Consider the following 23,592-nt stretch of genomic DNA (forward strand, 5'->3'; position numbering starts at 1 on the left):
ACTGTCATTTTAGAAAGAACAAGTAAATAAGCCAAGAAAGCCATACGACATTCAAAAATAAGATAAATGAATAGTGCTAAGGGTGGAGACAATAGGATGATGGACAAGGAGAAACCACTCCCCCTTCCCACCCCAGTTAATCTCTTTGAGGTCCGGGGCGCCTGCCTGAGGGGGGCTGACAGTGTAGACTTGAGGTTCCCAGCAGCCAAGTAGGAAGTCCACAAGAAAAACCACAACCCGTGTAGAAGCGGAGCACAGCCTTTTCTGAACCCGAATGGGGGGCAAAGACCCAGCATGGTGACCATCAGGACAGGGACTGTCTGAGTAGTCGCTGGACGAAGAGAATGTTCACCGTCTCCGCTCCGCAGAGCTGGGAGGAACCAACATGAGTCCTTCCTTTGCTCGGCCAGAGTGTTGCCTGGTGAGCCGAGTGTGCCCGTGGGGCAGAGCATGAGAAAGCATGGGGGAAGCACCTGCGCCACGTGGCCACACCTCCTGGGCTGCAGGGAGGGACCGAGGCCAGCGGGTCCTCTCCTCCACCAGGTCCCCACCTGAGCTCATCGGGCATTCCCACAGATGTACCCAGGGATCCCCCTCCTCTCAGCTCGCCTGTTGAGAACAGGAGGAGTCTGGAACTCTTGAGTTTACTTGAGACAGGCCCAGCCGGCATTTAAATTTACCCCACACAGTTCTCACTAATCTTTGGGCACAAGTTGCATTCCCAGTACGCAGATGAGAAGATCGAGGCTTTGCAACCATGGAGCCAGAGCTCCTGCAGCTCGTAAGCAAAAGAGCCAATGTTTATATCCCTGTCTGGCCACTTCTAGAGAGTATGTAGGCTATTTTGTGACTGGCATCTTGTAAAGAAATTAATTAGAACATTATGGAGAAAACAAAACAAATCATTACCCCAAAAACCAAATGCTAAGACAGAAAGAGACAGAGGGAGTCTGAACTCTCTAACTGCATCTCCCTTCAAGGGGCTGGTCTGGGCAGCTCCTCACAGCCAGCCCCAGTGGGGGCCTTGCCTTTGCCTACTGAGCCCTCGGCTTGTAGCAGCGCCAGTGGGAGCTGGGAGCATCTTCCTGCAGTCTCGGCCTCTCCTAGGCCTCCCTGACCAGCAGACCACTTGCTCCTTCCCAGCTCTCTGCTCATTAGCAGAGCTGAGGTGAAGCACATCCCCCGAGCCCAGTGGGTACTCAGTGTCCCCCACCTGCCCTGGTTACTAGCACTGGCAGATCCCCAAGAAAGCTCATGTCCTCTCAGGAGCCTCCATGCTACATCGTCCTACAGCCCCGAGAACCTGTTAAACACCCGGAGCGTCAGTAAAACTCAGACTTACCAAGAGTGACAGTGGCCCTCCGGAGGGTGCACAGGACCTAAGCTTTTCTGCTACACATTCAGGTTGTTAGGACAGAGTGCCTTGTGGGTCCCTTCCAGCTCTTACTACCAGGGGTCCTGGGTAACCTCTCCTGCCTGCGCAGGTCTGCTCCCAGGGCACTCTGGGATGGGATCTGGGCCCAGGCCCGCCTTGTTTTACATGGTGTCTGGACTCACGTGTGTGAGCTCATGCTGGCTCCTGGTCCCTCCTGGGCACACACATCAGCGCCATGCCCTGGGGGCCAGACGCTGGCAGGGTCTGCACCGTATGAAATGACAAATAGGATTGGATTAGAACCAGCTTCACTCTGTGCTTGGGAGATGGGTGGACAAAGCCTGATGTAATCTGAATGGGCATCTGGGGAGGGTTCTGGAGAGAAGCGTCCTCCAGGGAAGGTGGCTGGTGGGGCCAGCAGGCATCGTGGGGCAGAGATGGTACCTGCCAAGAAATAACCGGCTAGGCCGTCCAGACCATGCCTCCCCAGCACGGAACAGACAGAAAAACTAAGGCACAAGACTTCCCGCTGGTCAGAGCCACACTCATCACTGCCTCCTCAGCCCCCATGGGTGCCATGGGCCAAGCCTCAGGGCTCAGCTTTCTAGGTGCAGCCCCGGCCTCCTTCAGCTTTCTCCACACAGCCCCACCCTCTGCCCCCAGGCTCTGTCTTGGCCTGGCTGTCAGCAAGTGCCACAAGGTCCAGCTGCCACCCTCATGCCTCACAAACCTGTCCCACAGCCATGCTCAGCCTGGGCCTCCCTCTAGCCCCACCCCTGGAGGGGCCTCATCTTGGTCTCCACTGTGGTTCCCACTGCCTGGGTCTGGGCAGAGCCCTGAATGGATTCAAGGTCCAAGCTCCTCCCTCTGTGAATTCCAAGCTCCTCCCTCTGCAAAGTCCAAGCTCCTCCTTCTACGAGGCATGAGAGGAAGGTCGTGGCCATTTTTAAAAGTCTATTTATTTCGTTCTGGAGACAGGCACCATCTACAGGGTTTCAGCATGACGTGCTCCCCACCTCCCTGCTCTGGCCTCCCGCTAGCCAGGATCACAGGTGCCCAAGCCTGGCACGCTGCAGATTGACCTGGAATCCAGAATCCAAACCCTGACCATCCATGCGGCTCCAGCTTCCGTGTGGCCTGCTGCTGCCTGCACCACCTCAGCTGGGCCTGATGTCACTGTGGGAAGAAATGAGCTCACGGCCATGCACTCCCGCGTGCTGAGCTGGCTGCCGATACCTCTGGCTGGCTGGCAGTCTCTACCTCTGTATCCACCCTCAACAAGCAACTGTCATTTTAGAAAGAACAAGTAAATAAGCCAAGAAAGCCATACGACATTCAAAAATAAGATAAATGAATAGTGCTAAGGGTGGAGACAATAGGATGATGGACAAGGAGAAACCACTCCCCCTTCCCACCCCAGTTAATCTCTGTGAGGTCCTGGGCACCTGCCTGAGGGGGGCTGACAGTGTAGACTTGAGGTTCCCAGCAGCCAAGTAGTAAGTCCACAAGAAAAACCACAACCCGTGTAGAAGCGGAGCACAGCCTTTTCTGAACCCGAATGGGGGGCAAAGACCCAGCATGGTGACCATCAGGACAGGGACTGTCTGAGTAGTCGCTGGACGAAGAGAATGTTCACCGTCTCCGCTCCGCAGAGCTGGGAGGAACCAACATGAGTCCTTCCTTTGCTCGGCCAGAGTGTTGCCTGGTGAGCCGAGTGTGCCCGTGGGGCAGAGCATGAGAAAGCATGGGGGAAGCACCTGCGCCACGTGGCCACACCTCCTGGGCTGCAGGGAGGGACCGAGGCCAGCGGGTCCTCTCCTCCACCAGGTCCCCACCTGAGCTCATCGGGCATTCCCAAAGATGTACCCAGGGATCCCCCTCCTCTCAGCTCGCCTGTTGAGAACAGGAGGAGCCTGGAACTCTTGAGTTTACTTGAGACAGGCCCAGCCGGCATTTAAATTTACCCCACACAGTTCTCACCAATCTTTGGGCACAAATTGCATTCCCAGTACGCAGATGAGAAGATCGAGGCTTTGCAACCATGGAGCCAGAGCTCCTGCAGCTCGTAAGCAAAAGAGCCAATGTTTATATCCCTGTCTGGCCACTTCTAGAGAGTATGTAGGCTATTTTGTGACTGGCATCTTGTAAAGAAATTAATTAGAACATTATGGAGAAAACAAAACAAATCATTACCCCAAAAACCAAATGCTAAGACAGAAAGAGACAGAGGGAGTCTGAACTCTCTAACTGCATCTCCCTTCAAGGGGCTGGTCTGGGCAGCTCCTCACAGCCAGCCCCAGTGGGGGCCTTGCCTTTGCCTACTGAGCCCTCGGCTTGTAGCAGCGCCAGTGGGAGCTGGGAGCATCTTCCTGCAGTCTCGGCCTCTCCTAGGCCTCCCTGACCAGCAGACTACTTGCTCCTTCCCAGCTCTCTGCTCATTAGCAGAGCTGAGGTGAAGCACATCCCCCGAGCCCAGTGGGTACTCAGTGTCCCCCACCTGCCCTGGTTACTAGCACTGGCAGATCCCCAAGAAAGCTCATGTCCTCTCAGGAGCCTCCATGATACATCATCCTACAGCCCCGAGAACCTGTAAAACACCCGGAGCGTCAGTAAAACTCAGACTTACCAAGAGTGACAGTGGCCCTCCGGAGGGTGCACAGGACCTAAGCTTTTCTGCTACACATTCTGAATGCCCCTTCTTCAGGGAAGCTCCCTGGTCCTCCTCCCCTTCTCTGAGGACACAGAGCCCTGGGACTCAACTCCCCCATGATGGTCCTCTGCATTTGCCTTTAGCCCTAGCTGGTCACACCTGTGCTTAAGTCTGACCCCTGCCCCACCCCCCTACCATGCTATGCTGAGGGCAGGCAGAGTGTCTCCTGCATGGCTCTGTTCCTAGGAGAAAGAAGGGGCTGGTGTTTGTGAAGGCCCACTGAGCGCTCGGCCTTTCTCACATGCCGATGATTCGAATATACAGGCCACCACAGCCTTGATGGCAGTGCAAAGGTTCAGCCCCAAGACCTGGCCCCATGGTGCACCTACTCCTGCAAGCTCTACCTGCCAGTGAACTTTCAGTTCCTAGAAGACACCAAACTCTTCTCTGACCCCTTTGCCTGGGCCGTTCCCTCTGCTTTCTTTCCCCAGTCCCCTCCTTTCTCCTAGAGGTATCTGCTTGCCCATTGTATCTTGGGGGTCATGTCTAGACCAAGGGGTCTAGACACCTGCCACCTGCCACCTGCCTATGGACCACGGTGAGCTCTTGGTGTGGCTAGTGCATGGGACATCTCAGCCTTGGGTCCTGTAAACCGTCCTGAGCACCTGGTCACACTGGGTACCGTGAAGGGAAGCGTGGGCAGGGAAGGCTATCCAGGCAGTGCTCCGTGTCCGGACACCCTTCTGGAGCTGCCCACTCTTGCCTCTGCTCTCAGAGGAGGCCTGGTTCCCTGTCCCCACAACCTCTCTCCACTCTTGTCCACCTCCTGTGCTCCGTGTCCGGACACCCTTCTGGAGCTGCCCACTCTTGCCTCTGCTCTCAGAGGAGGCCTGGTTCCTTGTCCCCACAATTCTCTCCACTCTTGCCCACCTCCTGGGGTCTCTGCTCATACACTACCCTACCCTCTCCTCTGACAGTTGAGCTGGTACTGGGGCACGAACTCTGGGCTGTAGATCTTGGAGCTACTTGGTTCTGCTTGGAGTTAAAAAGGAATATTGGCTGTGACAGTCTCTGAACCCCATGGAACATCCCTGCATCTGAAAGGGAGATTTGGGGGCATGTGTAGAAGTAAGAGGAGTAATGCGAATTCAGAGAGGTGAGGAGCAAGGGACTTAGCTGGAGAACGCCTCTCCATTGAGGCATGACCTTGAATGACTTTTAAGGTCCATCCTCCTGGGGCTACAGTGGGAGCAGCTCGGGTGCCCTGAGGGCACTGGGCATCCCAGAATGTGCAGAATCTCCACGTTCTATGTGTAGATTTTACTCTGTAGTCTTCGTCTTCAAGCTCACCCAAAAGATGACAAAACAAAGGAACCAGCAGCGAGTGGAAATGAACACAACTCAGAGATACTGGCTCCTTTGGGGCCAGCAGTGGGTTCATTCCCAGGGTCCGTGCCTTTGACCTCCCCCCACCCATCTCCCAGGGAATGCGCTGCTGGGCAGTGTCCAAGAACTGCCCGAGTCTGGCCTCAGTGACTTCTGGCGCTGGGCAGTGACCAGTGAGCCTTGGGCCCTTCGCAGGTGTCTCTAGGCACTCGGGCTTCTGGGAGAAGTTTGGGTGCACTGAAGACCAGGGGTGTGTCATGCTCAGAGGAGCAGCTGCTGGGTGCCAGTGTGTGGAGCCAGGACTGGGCACGGAGCCCTAATGGTGACAGCATCAGTACCTTTCTTTTTGTTCGAAGGAGAATGTTGAAGTGTTTGCTTTTTTTAAAAATAATTTATTTTATTTTGTTTATCTATATTATTAAATTTGCTGTAGGGTAATTGTGCCCACCAGAGAGAGACAGAGAGAGAGAGAGAGAGATGGCAATAGAGAGACAGAGAGAGAGAGAAAGTGAGAAATCAAGTTGTCAGGTGCGGGACTTGAACTGCAATCAGCCATGTGGGAGTCCAGCACCTTAACCATGCCACCTGCTGGCCCCAGTCGGGGTATTTTTTTAAAGCTGTGTCTGACCAGAGTCCTGAAGGCCACCCAAGTGGGGTTCCACCTTCTTCACTGCCCCACTTCATTCCTCCATTTGGGGGGAAGCCATTCAGAGGCTGGCTTAGAACCTCCTATCCCCGCCAAAAAAAAAATGACACAAACGAGCAAACAAACAAAACAAAAACAAAACAATGACAATGAAAAATCCTCTTGAGCTTCTGGAACCAGGTAAGGAAGCTGAAGGGCATTTTTTCAGGACCTGGGGGCAAACTCAGGGGTCTGTGGGAAATCCCTTTCCTCGCCACCCCATCTGGTAACAGTTTTCCCCTTTCTCTCCTCTCTCTCCCTCCTTCCCATCTTTCTCCCCCACTTCATCTCTCTTCTCGTGCTCTCCCTGTCTCTGTATATCTCTCTCCCTTCTCTCTGTCTGTCTCTCTGGCTCTCTCATACACTCTGCACGTAAACACACAAGCTGCCTCTTCCCAGACAACCATTCTAAGTCTGTGCACTGGAAACGATGCTGCAATGTATTGTCATCGTTGGACAAGATAATTTGGTCTTTCTCTTCCTCTCCATCCCCAAGCTGAGAGTCCACAGCTGAGTGCTGGGACCCCTCCCTCCCAGCGGCTGCTGACGCCTGGTGGCCTGGCCAAGGTCTGAGCTGATGCCCTGCCCGTCGGGGACCTCAGGTCTGAATTGTGGGCAGGGAGCGCCGGCTTTGTAAGGTTAGTGTGATCTGAGCCGTGAACTCGCCTCCCCCACAGCCGAAGCGCCTAAGCCCAAAACCGTCTAGTCTCCTCCTCAGAAGGAGGAATTCGATCAAATGTTAATCCTCTCCACATGTAGAATGTTCCAGATAGCCCCGAGCTCATAGTGCCTTTTGAACTTGTGAACAGAAATTGATTCAAGGTGACGAATTTGTAATCAGTTTATGATTGATGGGCCACATTTCCAGAAAGGCAGCTCCGTGTCCCTTCCTCCTGCCCGGGAAACAAATGTGTTTCACTTTATCTCCCCCATCTCGGACCCGGAGGACCAGGGGAAAGAAAATAAAGTCAACTGCAATATTTAACTTGTATTAGAACAGATGCCACTTAATTAAGGGATCAGGGGGGAGGAAGTGCGAAAACAGAGCTCTGGGCTCCCCACCCTCCCCGTCTGCACAGAGGGCAGATCGGATGTTAGACTATTAGAGTGATTAGGTGAATAATGACTTTGGAACTAATTTCACTGGGTTGGAAAGAGAGCAGGACAGGATGAAATAGAAACATCTGCTTGAATATTCTAATTTCAAAGGATAATTGTAAAATGTCTGCTCAGGTTCACCAACCCCCCCACCCCCCGAAATCTTTCCTTTGGTTCTTCTTTTCTTTTCTTTCTCCATTTTCTTTCTTTCTTTCTTTTTTTTTAATCAAAACTACCTTGAAGTGACTTTGAGTTGAGCTGGGAAAGTTCTCAGGGCTGGAAGGCTGAGTGCCAACCAGACACTGAACTTTTGGAAAGGGCCAGAGGGCAGCTCAAGAAACAAAGTATACAACAGTGATGGGGTGACCGTGCCTTCTGGCCCAGCGGGAGAAGGGGTTCTGGTGTGGGTCTGCAGGTCAGCACTGCTCACCCAGGTGCTGGCTGGCAGCAGGCAACGGGCTGAACCTTCTCTGGGTCAGGCTGCCTTTGAGAATCTGATGAAAGCCATAAACCATTTCCATCCCTTCTGATAAAAGAGCATGCACCCGGCACAAAAAAAAATTATAGGGCAGGTTCATAAATCCCTCCAACCGTACCATTTCCAGACATCCTTCCCTGGAGTTCTTGCTCTTCCTTCTGTTTCCAGGCAGCTGTTGGCCAATAAACAACAACAAAAAAGAAGGTAAAAACAAACAAACAAACCTCAACTTGTAGTGTCTGCCAATGTCTGTGGTGTAAATAATCCCCACACGGCTGGTTTCCACCTGCCAACGTGATGTCACACACTGACGTCGCTGGAAAGGATGCTGGCTCTCGCTAGCTGGTCTGAGCTGGCTCTCTCACACTGTTGCCTCAGGCCTTTAGTCTGTGCAGTTCCCCCTGCCTGGAGCACCCTTTCTGGACCTTCCCTGCCTGAGAAATGTCTACTGGTTCTCTAAGGCTCAGTCCGCTGGTCTTGGGCTGAGTTAGAATCCTGGACCCCCTTGCTGGGCTGGGGCTCTCAGGACAGGCTGTGCACCTGGGGGCCACACACAGCAGGCTGAAGAGCTACCTCCCCTTGGGCAAGCCGATTGCACCTACACCATTTTCTTCCCCTTCTTTCTTAGTTTTCACTCATCCGTCAGCCCTGTTTTGAGCACCCACTCTGTGCTGGACGCTTTGCATTGGACATGGGGTCAAGCACCAGGGAAGCCAGGGCAACAGGACAAACCCAGCCCCTGGCTCCACGAGCCTTATAATAGAGACAGTGGGGCACAGGAGGACGGGACTTTCTGGGTCGTTTTTGTTGGAGTCTTGGTCTAGACGTGGGGATTATGAAGGCTTGTGGGGTGGAGGGAGCTGGAGGGAGGGCAGAGCAGCAGGGAGGGCAGTGTGCTCCACGCAGGGGGTGGTTTGTGCGAGGGCCCCAGGGTGAGCTCAGATCAGTCCTACATCAAGTGTGTGTGAGTCTCACCCTACCCTCACAGCTTATCCTGCTCACTGTACCGGTGTGTGTGTGTGTGTGTGTGTGTTTATACACACGTATGTGCATACACATGTGAAATCATGTACAATGTCTGACAGGCCAGACTGGAGATGTGGGGCCTGCTCCAACTTGTAGGGGAGTGACTTTGGCCAGACAAGGGTGGGGTCCGCCTGGGGAAGAAGGGGCACAAGTCTGGGACACAGAGGTCAGCCAGGGCTCCTCCACTCTCCCCTGCCCCGGGGTTGTAGCTGGTTAAGGTAGCCACTGATTTTTTAAATTGGATTTTAAATAGTTTAGAGAAAGGTTTTCCTCTTTCACTGACATGTTGGCATTAACAGACTGGAGGGCTGCAGAGGAAGTTTTGGCGTCGTGGACCTGCAGCAGGGCCACTGTGTCTGCGAAGAAGGAAGATGCCTTTGCCTGCATGCACTGAAAGGCCTGTGCACTTGTGGGTGTGCACATGTGTGCATCTGTGAATGCATATGTGTGCATATATGTTGTGTGGATGTGTGCACATATACATGTGTACACCCAGGTGTGCACTATGCCTTGTAGGTGCACACACATGTGAGTGTGTGTGGTTAGGACAGAGAGGAAGCTCCTGATGACACTGACCCCTTCGCTCCTCCTTCCCTCTCCTGGATCTCCCTCAGACCCCCCGATGCCGTTGTGTGCTGGGGCACCAGCGTTTCACACGTGTGCACGGCAGAGGAAGCGCCACATCTGGCAGTGCACGAGAGCCTCGTGGTTGCCCCTCCCTGCAGGGCTAGGTGGGTGCTACTTCCTCACACCAGTTTTAAGGAGAAGAAAACCAGGGCCAAGCAAGGGCAAGTCCCCTTCCCGGTGTCCGCTGCAGCAGGTGAGGGGTGGGCCGGAGCTGTCAGATCGCAGATGCTGGCTGCCCCCGTCTTCAATTGCGGGTAAACTTTCCACTGGCCTGGACCACTTCACCACTACAGGCCAAAGCTGCTCTCAGGGGAGGGGGCTTCTCAACCCCATCCCTGCCCCAGCCCTGCAGCATTCCTGGGCTGCTGCTCCTCCAAGCTCCACAGTCCCTTTGAAGTTGGCCCTTGAAATCTGACAAGCCTTGACCCAACTGTTGGCTGCCAGGGTCCGGGTGTTTCTCTTGCACTTGGGAAACAGCCTGTAATGCAGAGGGCGGATTCCTGGGCCCGTGAGTCCCGGCTGCACGTGCTCCGCGATGCTGCTGCCTGCTCTCGGGGACTTGTGAGCAGACTGTGCCTAGGGCCGATGGAGGCAGTTATGGCTGCTCTCTTGTTTACATATACTGGCTTTCCCAGTCCACTGGCCACTCCCTCTCACATGCCTCCAACACCAGCTTCCCAACCTTGGCACCTGGCCCAGTCCCTCCCCTACCAGGCCTTGCAGGAGGGGCCCCCATCTTGGGCTAGTTTGTGGCCCTGCACACTGTCCACACTTCCCCACTGGGGAGCCCTGTCCTCTCTCCCTTTCCAAAGCACCACTTTGTCCCAGCTCCACTTTCCTCTCCCCGCTGCCGCCTCTCCCCCTCCCTTCCTTCCTGTTTCCAACTTGCTGCTGTTCCCGGGGCTCCATCCCGGTCACTTGCCTGCCTCTACTTTTCCCACTCTCCTGAGGCCATCTTGTCTTCTCCCAAGACTCCAGATCCCTCCTAGGCAGCTCTGTGCGCTCCAGCTCTCTCCCAGCCACTTCTAGCCACATCCTTTCTGCCTCTCCAATTTATCAAGTCCAAAACAGCACTCGCCACCTCTCCTCCCCAGCCCTCCAAGCCCCATCTTGTTCCCCTCATGCCACCTCTGAACACCTGTCACTCCTGTGTAATCCAGCCCTGAAGCTCCCTCCCCCCTTCAAATGCAGTCGGAGCTGCGAGAGGGTCTCTGGGGCCACTAGCGCTTGAGATGACATGAACTCAGATGGATGGGAGGCACAGAGAGGCAAGCCTGACACTCAGCCATTGTATTTCGTTTGTTTTTTACATTTAAAATCCATAAATTTGAATCTTTAACTCAAGAAGGTAGTGGCAGAAAATCAGAGTGGAGTTTTAGTCTCAGTCCTGAAAAGATAAAATTTGGCATTCAGGGACCAGCAGATGGCGTAATGGCTACATCGCTGGACACTCATGTAGTTGACTGTGGTTCAAGTCCTGGATCCAATGGCTTAAACTCACACCAGGCACATGTGCGTGTGTGTCCAAGATCCTGAGAGGAGAATGGAGGAGAAGGAATTGCGGCGTGACCATCCCCTCTTGGGCGGCGATTTCTCGCTTTCTGTCCCTCTATCTCTCTCTTTCTGGCGAGCACATGTGCCCTATAGCAAAAACCTCTTCAAAAAAACCCAAAAAATTAACATTCAAGGTCCACCAAAGAATAGGAGCCCTAAAAAAACACCGCAAGTTCTCAGTTGGAATTCCTGAAGGCATACGATGGGGTTGAACCTGAAGCTAAAGCAAGTTTTGCAAAGACTGTAACCTGCCTCAAGTTAACTCACCCCCAGGCTGGATTAAAGGTCCGAGACCCCATCTATGTGTTTGCTAGAAAGACTTAACAAGTGGGGGGGGTCTCTGCCTAAAGTACGAGGGTCCTTGACTTCACACAGGAAAGAATTTAAGAGCAAGTCTTTGAGAATGAATGCAAGTTTTCTAAGGAAAGTACACAGAATAGACTCCACTGTAGCTGGAGCAGACCGTGAGAGGAGATGGACAGACAGCCTCTTTCCTTCCTCGAGAGGGTGTGGAGAACTGTTACCTGAAAAGAAAGATAGCACGACTACCCCACAGGCAGGGTAGCCCCAAACTTCGGTGGGTGTCTGGCTTATATGGCTTGGCTTAATGCCAGGCTAAGTAAGGGGCAGTTTATTCATGATGTTTCCGGGAAAGGGGACAGTGGTTTTCCTGGAACTGTCCATCCCATTTTCTGCCCTTACTAGGGTAGTTCTGGTAGTTGCCGTGGCCATTCCAAACTCGCCTGGCACAGGTGGGAGTGTCATCTAGCATGCGAATACAGTACAACGAGGGTACAATGAGTTCGAACGTTAGGCAGCGGTTGTTCAGGCCCAGTCTCATGGCCACTAGTCTGCCAAGTTTTATTTTATTTATTTATTTAGATGTTTGCCACAGGGCACATGCACTTGCTGGAGAGAGACAGAGAGAGACAATGAGAGGGAAAGTGAGAAATCACCCCCGAGAGGGAATGGTCATGCCACAGTCCCGGGATTTCGGGCATGCACACGAACACATGCACCTGGCGTGATTTTCAAGCTTCTAGGTCTGGGACTTGAACCATGGTTGGCTATGTGTGATTCCAGTGCCTTAATGACCATAACACTTATTGGCTCCATCTGTCAAGTTTTAGGTTTGGAATGTTCCTGGCCTTGGTCCTGTCCCATCTCATCCTCCAAGCAGAGATTTTACTCCTTTTTTAGACTTTTTGTTGTTGTTGTTTGCTATAGGAAGAGACAGAGAGACAGAAAGCAAGAAATCACCTCCCAGGGGGGATGGCCACGCTGCAATCCCTTCTCCTCCGTTCTCCTCTCGCGATCTTGGGCATGCACGCACACGCGCCCGGCGTGAGTTTAAGCTACTGGGTCCAGGACAAGAAACGTGATTGACTACATGGGAGTCCAGTGACACAGCCATTACGCTAACTGCTGGTCCCGAGATTTTACTCCTTTTAATCTGTTTTGTGGAGGGGGGAGATTTTTGCTATAGGGCATATGTGCTTGCCAGAGAGACAGAAAGTGAGAATTGTTCCCTAGGAGGATGGCCACATCACAATCCCTTCTCCCCCCATTCTCCTCTCAGGATTTTAGACATGCACACACATGTGCCCAGCATGAGTTTAAGCTGCCAGATCTGGGACTTGAACCATGATCAACTACATGGTAGTCCAGCATCTTAACTACTGGGAAACCTACTGGCTCTTAACTCCCCTTAATCTTAAATGGCTGTGGAAGGAGAGAGGTCTGTCTTCTGAAGCTGCTTCATGCAGAATTGTGGATGTTGGCTGGCCTATCAAGGGAGCAGACATCTCTGGCAGCTCAATCCAGGGGCCCAAGCGACAAGGAGAGCTTTGGGTTCTCATTGGAGGATGGGTCTGAAGTTGTGATTGGTTGGGAATCTTGAAGTACCATCAGCTTGGTGTGGAATGGCACAGCCTGAAGGACACAAGCTTGACCAGCAGATTAAACACACGAGGAAAAAGTCTACCGTAACGATCAAGGCAGCTACAACTAGTAGAATAAGTTTATGGACCATGCATTTCCAGACTGAGGAAAGAGAATTTAACCATTCACTCAAGGGGTCTTGAGATACGGCATTCATTCATTAACCTTAACTTCTTTTTTCTTTCTTTTTTTTTTTTGAGAGGTTTTTGCTATAGGCACCAGAAATACAGAGAGACAGAAAGTAAGAAATCACTGCCCAGGGAGGATGGCCACATCACAATCCCTTCTCCTCCATGAATATGGACATCCAGTCTACAAAGAAAATCAGGTCCCCACAAAGCACGAGGCCTCAGACACATCCAGGCACCTAAACAGACATTCTAGACATTAGAAGAATGCCACTGTTGCATTTCACTGGTGACTCTTTTTGCTTGTTTGTTTTTTTGGAGAGATTTTCACTATAGGGCGCGTGTGCTCGCCAGACAGACAGACAGAGACATAGAGACAGAAAGCGAGAAATCACCCCCCAGGGGTATGGTCACGCCGCAATCCCTTCTCCTCCATTCTCCTCTCGGGATCTTGGGCACGCACACACACGCGCCCGGCATGAGTTTTAAGCCACCGGGTCCAGGACGCGAACTGCGGTCGACTACGTGGGAGTCCAGCAACATAGCCATTATGCTAACTGCTGGTCCCTTCACTGGTGACTCTTGTGGGGTAATTACCTGTGGGGTCTCATGGCTACTTTGGTATTGAGGCTTCCTTATCAACTAAAAATGTAATTATTTGATTCCCCAACATCAATTTTACCCAGGGCCTTTAACGCTGAGTAATTCTCAGAAGCTGGAGGAACTCAAAGGGCCCATGTTTTTACCAAACCCCAAGTCCGGAGAGAACACCGGGTGGGAAGGGTATCATGCTAAAGTCTATGCTGAGTTTTGGCATTTACTGCTAATCTAAAACAAAAGTAAGCGAAGATGAAGTGTGTACAAGGACTTTAAACATCGAGTTGAGGACTGCACGAGGGTACAGCTCAGGTGAGCATAATTTTCAGACATTCTCACTGAGGTTTTTTATGTCACTGACAGGTTTTAAAGCCAAAACCCACAAAAGGCCAGGGTTTTTTAGACGATCATCCTTGTAATCAGGCTTGCTGGCGTGAGAAAACACTTCCTCCATGGCCTTGCTGGTTCCCGTTAGGACGGACACAAGTGACTTCACTTAGACTTTGAAAAACTTCCACATTTCCCCTCTAGATCAAGGGATTTTTCTGACCGCATCATTTACCAATATCTCGTGATCAGGCTTAATTGTCCCTCAATGCCAAAGACAGACTGTTCCTGGTTGGTCAGGTTGGCCCATGTCAGAGGAAAGTGACTGGTAACTAGGAAACCAAGTGGCGTCAGAAACCCTGTTTTGGGTACATCTGACCAACAAGGGGGGCTTGGAGGGAGAAGAAGCTCTCAGGCCAAGTTTACCTGAAGTCCGTGGATCTCAAAGCTGTCAAGATCCTGCCTAAGGGGAGAATTTAGTCCTTTGACATTCTCACTGGATTGGTCTGAGAAGTATTTCCTGTTGGGTAAAGTCTCTTTATAAGCAAAATGAGAAATAGTGATTGATAGTTTTCAAAAATAATTGGAATGGGAACCAGCAGTTAGCGTAATGGCTATGTCGCTGGACTCCCACATAGTCGACCGCGGTTCATGTCCCGGACCCGGTGGCTTAAAACTCACGCCGGGCGCGTGTATGTGCGTGCCCAAGATCCCGAGAGGAGAATGGAGGAGAAGGGATTGCGGCGTGACCATCCCCCCTGGGGGGTGATTTCTCGCTTTCTGTCTCTATGTCTCTCTCTGTCTGTCTGGCGAGCGCACGCGCCCTACAGTGAAAATCTCTCCAAAAAAAAAAAAAAAAAGCTAAAAAAAAAAAAAAATTGGAATAATAATAATGATAATGATGATCGGGGAAAATAATGAAAAGCTATTGGATGATGAAATGGAGATTTTAATGTCTCTATTGACTGACATACATGGTATTCCTTCTGGAAAAAGACATGTATTACACTGTAAAGTTACATGTGATGCAATGTAATATAAACAAGATTATGATGATAATTAATAATAATAATAAAAAAGATCCTGCCTAAGAGTACCTCTGAGAGCTTTTTCCTTGGAAAGCAATTTTGGAACTGCAGATGACACAAAATTTAAATAGCCACAATTAATAACTTGATAAAGGGTCACTATAACAATATGTAATAGGCAAAAAAATGTGTTACTTTTGTTGCATACAGCACCTGAAGATACCAACCAGAATTGTGACCGACAGCTTCAATCAGTACTGTCTGAGCTCTCTACGTCTTGTTCTTTAGCACACTCATGTCAACAGAAATCTTAATTTCAGTCCTCTTATTAACCCTTTCTTAGGCTCTTTTAACATAACTTGAGCCTTCAGTGACACCCTTCCAGTATTTGTCCCTCTCCCCATCTTTCCATTCTGAAATTATCCAGCCGCTTTATTTTAGGTAAAACATTTACTGCATAAAATTATTTTCTGTACAAAAATATATTTTCCTTTAGACTTTCTTACCAAAAAAATCTGTCTTCACTCTGTAACTCTTTTTCTTACTGCTTTCTTTTCCATCTTGTATCATTTTCTATTTATAAGTTTACTTTTGGAAATAACCTTAACTTCTTTTTTTTTTGAGAGGTTTTTGCTATAGCACATGTGCATTCACCAGAAAGACAGAGAGAGAGAGAGAGACAGAAAGCAAGAAATCACCCACCGGAGGGGATGGCCACACCACAATCCCTTCTCCTCCATTCTCCTCTCGGGATCTTGGGCACGCACGCACACATGCCCGGCGTGAGTTTAAGCCACCAGGTCTAAGACTGGAACGGCGGCCGACACAATGGCACTCCAGTAACATAGCCATTACGCTAACTGCTGGTCCCATGAAATAACCTTAGCTTCTTATTTAGACTAAAGTTATTATTTTTTTAAAGAATATATTCTTAATCTCATAAAAAATGCACCTTAAGGGCCAGCAGGTGGCATGGTGGTTAAGGTGCTCTCACATGGCTGACCATGGTTTGGGTCCCAGATCTGGGCGCTTGCTTTTTCACTTTCTCTCCCTCTGGTGAGTGCACGTGTCCTATAGTAAATTAAAATAATAACAACAAATAAATAAAATTAAATAAATAATTTGTTTTTCCTTTTTTAAGAAAGAATTAATTTTGCTTTCTCTTATTTATCTTTTTTTAAATTTGGTCAGAGAGAGAGAGAGAGAGGGAAAGTGAGAAAGTGCCACCAGGTCAGAGACACGAACCACAATTGGTCAAGCAGGAGTCTAGCCCCTCAACCACCGTGCCACCTGCCAGCCCCTAAATAAATCATTCTTTTGAAAATACACCTTAATTTGTAACTTTTCACATAGAATTACATATATTAGAATTTATAACTCTTAGTAACCTTTAATTCCCAGAAGCAAGCAATTTCGAGTTGTTAGTAACATAACAAGAGCTTATGAGTATGCATCTTATAATTGTGAAAAAGCACATACATTTTAACAAATTTTTAAAGTGTAGAATGAAATTATCTTATTAATAGACCCAGTATCTTTGGCTCTATAAAATTTTAGGAGCCAAAAGTATTAAAATTTAAACTTTATGTTAATCAAAGCATTGTACTTATTAGAGATGATTCAGACACTTTACAAACGCTTATTACTTTAACATAAGATCCCAAATTTCCCAGAAAGCTTTCCTATAAATGTTTGTACCCCTCAAATCCTGCCCTAGACAGTACTCCCCATTAGGTTTCTTCACAGGCAAGACTAGAGTATTACAGGGGGTCTTGCATGGTCTCAGGATTTCATGTTCATGAAATCGTCGTGGGCTGCAGGCTCTGTTAAGCTTCTTGCCTCATTAGGTATTGCTGCCGATGGAGAAAGATGGTTGGATTTTTGAGCCTTAGTTTTATTGGGGAGGTATTGACTGCTTTCCCAGAGTCCTCAATATTCCACACCTCTGGGCTTCCACACCGAGCTGTTATACGGTGAAGAACGGCATCAGTCTCCTCTACATCGGAGGGTTGCACAGGCCGTGAGCAAGAGGTGGCCATCTCTCCCTGTTGGTTGTTGGCCATTAAAGTGAATTCTAGTGCCCCGCCAGGTCATCAAGAACTTCCTTAGCAGAGGAACTGGGCACTCATGCATTATAATGAACTGGTGAGTGGAAGACAAACCTCAGTAAAGCAGATGAGAGGCATCTTTAGTTTGGGACTAGCCATTCATACCCACCACAGAACATATTTCGGGAGACAAAGGACTAGACTGACCAATTAAGACAGAATTAGTGGCTCCCTTACCTAGCAGGAAATCAACACTCTTACCTGCCACTTCAAGGAGTATCTGAGGCTTGTCCAATGATATTTATAAACGTCCTAGGGAAACCGTTAGGAGTCTTGGCCCCATCAATCCTCCTTCTAGAGACCATCAAAGACTCGGGAATCCCAGCCTTCCTTCATAGCTCTGGGCATTCCCATTTCCAGTGGTCAGCTCTTCCACATTGGGAACAAGTCCCTGGTGAGGCATGAGGTTTTGCCAGTTGTGAGCATTGCTCTTCCCAGGGCCCAGACATCCAACACCAGAAACAGCTAGTTTCTCCTGACAGAGATTCTGATCTGGGTTTTCTAGATCCTGCCCTCTCATGAGACATAGGTCCCCAGCATGCAGGATAACCCTGAGTGACTTGGGTAGCTATGGCCACAGCCTGTGTTAGGGCCTTTTGTCTCTCTGGGCCCTTGTGGCCTCTTTGACACTGTCATGGTTGTGACAGACATTGAAGGCTACCTCCAGGAGCTTAGGAATAGGTGTCGGTGGGCCCTTGGCAATTTTCTGGAGTTTTCTCCTAATATCTGGGGCTGACTGACTGATGAAATACATGTCCAGAAAACTTTGGCCCTCTGTGCTACTGGGTTCTATGTTGATGGGCTTCCCAAGGGCATCTACTAGTCTGCCTTGAAACATGGCAGGGTTCTTTGCTTTGTCCTGAGTGATTCCTCAGACTCTATCATAGTTTACTGGCTTGATTGTATATATTTTTTTATCATTTCCACTAGCAAGCATACCTGTGGTTTTTCTGAGTCATGTGCCTTGGGTCTTGATAGTACCAGCATAAATTTTGCTTGTATTAGTAAACTTTCTGGCTGCCAGAATGACCCTATTTTTATTCGGCAGTTTCACAGATAGAAAGGATGACCTGGTTGTCTACCAGGACATGTCAAAAGACAAGGTTAAGTGGACAAACCCATCCATAAATTTCTCTAGGTCTTCTAAGAACCTCCTCAACTTCTGTCTAAAAAGCACCAAGTCAGATATGGAGAAAGGGACCTGGACTCAAGTCACTCCTTCATCCCCTTCTGGGACTTAGTGAAGTGGACATAGTTTTCTAGGCCCTGGTAGGTTGTAGGAGACCTCACTTTGGATGGTTTCTTCTGGGCTGGCCTTATCTGGGCTCAACCTAATTGCCCCACCCAAATAAGGAGGTGGGATCAGAAGGGGAGCTGAGAAACTAGGTCCTACAGATGAGAAAGATTGTCCCTCATCTGAGATTTTACCAGTGGGGTCTTCATCTCCCTCCTATAAACTAGATTCTCAGCAACAGTGTCCTTAGGACACATCCCACAAGTGGATCACTGAGGATGTCTGGTTCTAGCTTCACAGGGCTCATGTGAGCTAGACACACTCTACATTGAGTTTTCATCTCATGAGTCTGGGATAAAGTCATGAAAGTCTGTACATATGGGGTTTCCCCCACTTGCCTTCTCTTTTGCAACATAGATCAAGCTGTCAAATATATTATAAATACCTATTTTTTGGCCACTGGTCTTTGTCCCCCAGCTATTGTGGCCATGCGGTGTTACAGAAAACTGAGTTTCTCTTTCATTAAACTATCAATTTAAAAGAGATACCAATTAGTTAGAAGGCAGTTCAAAGGGAAGTCTTTGGAATGCTGCTGGTGGCTCCCATGATAAAGTTTGTGAGCAATGACCAGGGACTCTATTGATCAGTGACTCCATGGCTCCAGACCTAGTTGTGGGAGTTGTACTTTTCTTTACTTACTCTGCTTGGGCTTTCAGTTTCTCTATAATTTCAAGAGCCACCATAGAAATAAGTGAAAGTATTTGGTGATGGTGCTTGTTTAGGTGCCCAAATTCCACAGAATTACAGAGATCTCCCATTTTCTCCAGGAACAATTATGCATTGAGAGTCTAAATTCTTCTCTAACTTTACAGCAACAAACACAGTGGTTGAGCAAACAGACAAGGAGAGAGGGAAGAAGAGGTGACTTTAAGAGTGAAGTTTCCCTACCCAAAAGCCTCAGGTGGAGGAGTAACACAAGCAACTTGAGCCTCTCCATCCCTACAGTGACACTTAAAGAGTTAGCAGATTAGTTCAGAGGCAGAGTGTCAAAGGACTTTTCCATGAGACGAGAAATAAACACTCAAACCAGGAGAATGAACACAAAACCAAATAGGTGCTCTGCAAAATTACTTGGCATTAAGTATCTGATGCAGTCAGAGTCAGTGTGAATCAAGTCTTGGCTCTGTGGCTAAGTCAAGTGGGGAGATGTCCCTTAACCCACACTCCCAGCTAGTGTCCCTGATGCCATATGCTCCCAATCCAGCACCCTGGATGTGGTATGTTGGGGCAGTGAGACCCACCCGGTGTCAGTCTCTGAGCTGGCTGAGCCACTTCCCTTCTCAGAGTGGAGAGAATAGGAAAGGTCAGATAACAGAAAAAGAGGCAAAAGGGAAAATTTCCTCTGGGAGACTCACTTGTCCAATGTACCCAACTGGTACTATGCAGATTAAATTTGAGGTTCAGCTGGAGGTTCTCCTGTGGTTTCCTTCTTGGTTGCCAGAAGATGTTGCTGGGGAGAATCAATCGTAGAGCTCTACTTGGGGTGTGAGTGTCCTTGGCTTCACACCGGAAAAAATTCAAGAATGAAATTTTGAGAGAGATTGAAAACAAATTTATTAAGTCAAGTGTACAGAATAAACTAGTCCATAGGTAGAACAGCCCCATAACAGAGACGGGTGAATAGTTTCATTCCTTCCTCCAAGAGGAAGGGAAGAAGCATTACCTAAAAGAAAGATAGAATGGCTATCCCTCAGCCAGGGCAGCCCCACACTTGAACGGCTGTCTGCTTATATGGAGTGGCTTAATGCCAGGTTAAGTAAGGGGAGTTTATTCTTGACTTTTCCAGGAAAGGGGCAGTGGTTTTCTCAGAACTATCCCTTTCATTTTTTTTGGCCTTCTGAGGGCAGTTGCCATGGTTATTCTGAACTATTATGGTACTGGTAAAAATGTCATGCAGCATGCTAATACTGCAGTATAGAGATTAATGAATCTGAAGGTTAAGCATCAATTGTTCCAGGTGCCATCTTGATTCAAACTGGTTCAGATTCAGTCTCTCAGCCACTTCTTATCTGTCAAGTTTTAGGTATTTGGAATGTCTCTGTCCCCAGTCCTGTCCTGTCTCGTATGCACCAACAAGAAAATGAAGTAAACTCTGGAAGAATCTAAGACCTTAGAAAACCTTTAAAATTTGTTACTCACAATGCCTTACATTCAACTAAAAATTACTAAACAAAGAAGTAGGGTCAAGAGAGAAAATAGACAATAGAAACAGACTCACAGGTGACCCATATATAGCAGTTGTAGACCCACACTTAAAATAATTGTGATTAATATATTCAAGACCATGGGTGACCAGATTGGGAGAAAAGTGGATTTCCTAGGAGCAGCTTAAGTATTTAGTGAAATATTAAGAGGTGAATTGCAATTTTTTTCAGTCATATTCAGAAAATCTAAAGTGTTTACTTGCTGTTGACTCTTCCAGTCTAATCTTTTCAACTTTGGTGATTAGCTTCTTGGTTGATTAATTTTGACCTGCCTATCAGCCAATTTTTCTGCCAATACCTCTGCTTGTGATCACCAGAAAGGATCTTGAGTATCCAGTCAGGTATCTTTTCCATTTCTATGTATGCATTTACTACTAAGTAAGACCACGGCATGTTTTTTAGAGTTTGTTTTTTCTTTTTTTTTTTTTTGCCTTAGAATGCATGTGCTTGCCAAAGACAGAGACAGTGAGAGTGAGAGCAAAAAAAAGTGAGAAATCATGGATTGGGGGATGGCCACACTCCAATCCCTTCTCCTTCATTCTCCTTCTAGGATCTTGGGGACACAAGTCACTACCCAGTTTCACTCCAACTGTAGTCCGTCATGTAGGAGTCCAGCAACATAACCACCATCCCATCTCCTGGGTGTTTTAAATCTAGTATGGCTTTCATTGTCTCCTTCCAGCAAGTCAGTGTAGTAAACAATCTCTGAGATTGCTGTCAAAGCATCCAGGCAGGCTCTGTGCTGAGGATCTTCATGGTCATTCTGCTCATAAACTGAGGCCCTGTCACATAGGCTTTCCCCTAGGGCATCACTCTGCACTGTTGGTTTTTAAATTTTTTTTCATTCCAGATGTATTAGTTACTCCACTATCTGTTCCCATTTCTGATTCCAATTTTATTTGGGCTGTTCTTTTTCTTAAAGAAGCTATGCTGGCTTTTTGCAGCGCTAACTACTCTTTTCAGATTCACCCACGTGTCACACTTGGACATTACAAGTAATGGTATGACCTCTTCCCTATTTTGGGTCTCTCTTTATGTTTTTTCTTATGCTCCTTCTTGTTTTTTTTTTTTTTTTTTTTTTTTTTGGAGTTTTTTTCTATAGCGCACGGGCGCCCCACAGACAGAGAGAGACATAGAGACAGAAAGCGAGAAATCACCCCCCATGGGGGATGGTCACGCCGCAATCCCTTCTCCTCCATTCTCCTCTCGGGATCTTGGGCATGCACGCACACGCGCCCGGCGTGAGTTTTTAAGCCTCCGGGTCCGGGACACGAACCGCGGTCGACTACGTGGGAGTCCAGCGACATAGCCATTACGCTAACTGCTGGTTCCCTCCTTCTTGTTTTTTAAAGGAGAACCATCTTTGATATCTCCAATATACTTCTCTTTGGTAAAGTTTTCTAAATCTCTGTTTTCTTTGGAGATGACGGAAGCTTATTTTTAGTGTTCTGAGCCAGGCCTCTTGTGTCCATGGAACTGCTTCTCTTCCTCTTCCCTGTTCTGACCTCACGTAAGCTGTATACTTCAAGTCTCCCTCATTTTTTCTTTTTGAGTGTTGCTTTTGTGGTTCAATAATTTCCAATTCAGATCACTCAAATGTGGTTCTTGGTCTTTTCATTTTACAGATGCTTGCATTGTTTATGTCCATATTTAACTCCTTAGCCTGAGCACTGTCTTCCTTTTTCATTCGGCCTTTCTTCTTCTTCTTCTTTTTTTTTTTTTCTTTTTCTTTTCCTTGGCTACTCTTAAGGCTGGCATGGGCTCATTGTTTCACTGTTTTAGGAAATATGCCCATCTCTCACCATTAACTTCATTTTTTCTTGGCACTTCTTCTAAGGGGTTATTAAGAAACTCAATAGCTTTTGCTACTTGTTCTTTTGTTTCAAATTCTACAAATGCAAATGCTTCTGGATCTACAGTGGACTTGTAATGTAGTATACTTACATAAACTACATTGCCACATTTCCCAAATACTCTTCCAATTCAGCTGTGGTTAACATTTTTGGGAAGTAATTCCATGTACACTGTCCATTTATCTTCATTCTCTGGTCTTTCAGCCAGAGGCTTCTTTCTCCTGATCCTGGTCCCTTCTAAATCCAACTCCACAACAGCTGAACTTTTCAATGGTCTGGCTATTAACTTCCCATCAGTAGTCCATTTTGTCGTCTTGTTAAAAAACACAAGAAGTGATGTATTGACATATCCATCTCTGGATTTTTCTGTCTGCTCTCGAAAAATCTATCCTTGTGGAGAGTTGCATCCCCAAACCAGAAGTCCATTTGCTTAACAATATCTAGACTATTTCTTTTTTTCTACTTCTTTTTTTCTTTTCAGTTCTTTCCTCTTCAACTGTCTTTTCTTGATTTCCACTTGAAGTTTCCATTCCTGTGAAACATTTGGTCCCCAGAATGCAGGGCCAGAAACTGTGTCCTTTGGCCATTCCCGTCATTCCCACCTCTTGGGCTATAGGGTCATGGTTACTTCCCCATCATAGGATGACCGACTCTTGGGATTATTAGGTTTTTTTAGTGGTTGAGCTGTTTGCACTCCTTATATAGTCTAGATAACAATTCCTTGTCTGAGGAATAATTTGCAAATATTGTCTCCCATTCAGAGGGTTGTCTTTTTACTCTAGTTATAGTGTCCTTTGCCATGAGGAAGCTTTTTAGCTTGATGTAATCCTACTTGTCTATTTTAGGGACTATTGCCTGTGCTTTCAGAGTCTTATTTAAGAAATCTTTCCTACTCCAGTGTCTCCAAGTTTCTCCTATGCTTTCTACTAATAGTTTTGCAGTTAGAGGCTTTATCTTTATATCTTTGATCCATTTTGAATTAATTCTAGTTAATGGTGAAAGATAGGGGTCCAGTTTCATTTTCTGCAGTTAGATATCCAATTCTTCTAACACCATTTTCTAAAAAGACTTTCTTTTCTCCACTGCATTGTCTTATACCCTTTATCAAAGATCAGTTGACTATATGATTTGGGGTTTACTTCTGGATTCTCTATTCTATTCCATTGGTCTCTGTGTCTAATTTTGTGTCAGTACCATGCTGTTTTGATTATCTTTGCTTTTTAATATACCTTC

General features: G+C 48.0%; 1 pseudogene; it reads right to left on the reverse strand.

Annotated features, from left to right (window-relative positions):
• Positions 1–20,673: 20,673 nt before the first annotated feature.
• Positions 20,674–22,889, reverse strand: LOC102486040 (la-related protein 7-like; annotated as a pseudogene).
• Positions 22,890–23,592: the final 703 nt, after the last annotated feature.

Source organism: Tupaia chinensis, unplaced genomic scaffold (genome assembly GCF_000334495.1).
Source record: "Tupaia chinensis unplaced genomic scaffold, TupChi_1.0 Scaffold000360_1, whole genome shotgun sequence".
Taxonomy (NCBI): domain Eukaryota; kingdom Metazoa; phylum Chordata; class Mammalia; order Scandentia; family Tupaiidae; genus Tupaia; species Tupaia belangeri.